Below are 1,406 nucleotides of genomic sequence, written 5' to 3' on the forward strand. Positions count from 1 at the left end.
CTTTTAAAAGTGATATTTTCAACATTAATTCTTTAAAACATCTGGAGCTCATTATGACAAATGGTGTCAGAGGAGGACATAAGTGTTTTATATCCACCCATACAAGAGCTATTAAATATAATTCCTTTCTTATTATTTTGTCATCCTAGACTGTTGTATGCTAACCTTTTACCAGCTTTAGAACTATTGGAATCCCTACTGTGTTTTTAAATCTACTGTTCTGCTTTGAATCCAATACCATAGAATTTAAATGTCCTTTGCATCATATTCTACATACAAACAGAGTAATTTATCATATCATTGGCTTACTCCTTTTTAAAAAAACTCTTTAGTGTGCTTAACTTATTTTCTTTACAGACATTTTATTAGGGTTTTGTCAATTTCCATAAAATAATATATTGGGAATCTAAATTCTGTTAACTCCATAAATTAGCTTGGATATTAAGTATGTCATCTTAACTTCATTAAATCTTCTGATTCTGGAACAGAAAATATCTATTTATTCAAGTCTTGCTCTGTTTTGTCCTATTGTGAATTAAAAATTTTCTTTTAAGAGTTCTCTTTCATTTCCCAAATATTAAATATTATCTGTTGCCACTATTGTTTTTTTTTAATTGTTTGTCACTAGTAAACAGAAATGCAGAATGATCTTAATGAAACTGATGATTTCTTGAAACTGTAGAAGTCTAGGTAAAAGTTATTCTCTAAGAATTAATCTTTAAAAGTCACTTATTCAAATGCTGTTGCCTATGTGTAAACCATTTCTGAAACTCTCTGGATTGCCTTCAGATCTAGCAGTGGAACCTCACGAGAAAATTCACAGAATCAATGACTGTCAGCCACTGGCTGAGCCCTTGAAACCTGGCCAGCCTTCCCAGGTTCCTCCCCTCCTGGAGGGGTCAGGGGCAGCTGTCTTCCAGCCATTTTCCCAGGCAGGCCCTCTCCTTGCTTTCTCCGATCGGTGACCCTAGCTTTTAGCGTGTTTCTAGTGCTCCTTGATGAGGCCGACCTCAGCTCTCTGCTCGCTTTTGGGTTCTGCGCTATGGTTTCAGACAGCTGCTTCTAACAGCCCCCACCGCCCAGAACCCTCAGCAGCTGGGCTAAGACTCCACCTTATCACTCCCTCCCCACCGGAGGGGGGACCTGAAGAGACTCCTTACAGCGGGGAGGGCCTTCTAAACGTAATCTTCTCCAGCCCAAAGTAGAACCCACCCCCCTACCCCGCCACCATCATAGCTTGCCCAGATGCATGCGAGCCTCACTACCTCATAAGGCATCTCACTTCATTGTTCAGACAGCCATTGCCATGAATGTTCTGGATATTGAGCTGAAAATGACCATGCTGAAACAGCCCACTGCTGGACAGGTTCTGCCCTCTGGCTCTGAGACATTTTATGACTGTTAGT

General features: G+C 40.1%; 1 protein-coding gene across 1 annotated transcript in view; it reads right to left on the reverse strand.

Moving 5' to 3' along the window:
• Window positions 1–1,406, reverse strand: part of ZC3HAV1 (zinc finger CCCH-type, antiviral 1) — a 91,343-nt gene that overhangs the window by 59,690 nt on the left and 30,247 nt on the right. The window lies entirely within an intron of this gene.

The sequence above is a fragment of the Propithecus coquereli genome, unplaced genomic scaffold (assembly GCF_000956105.1).
Source record: "Propithecus coquereli isolate 6110/MARCELLA unplaced genomic scaffold, Pcoq_1.0 Scaffold186, whole genome shotgun sequence".
In the NCBI taxonomy this organism is placed as follows: Eukaryota; Metazoa; Chordata; class Mammalia; order Primates; family Indriidae; genus Propithecus; species Propithecus coquereli.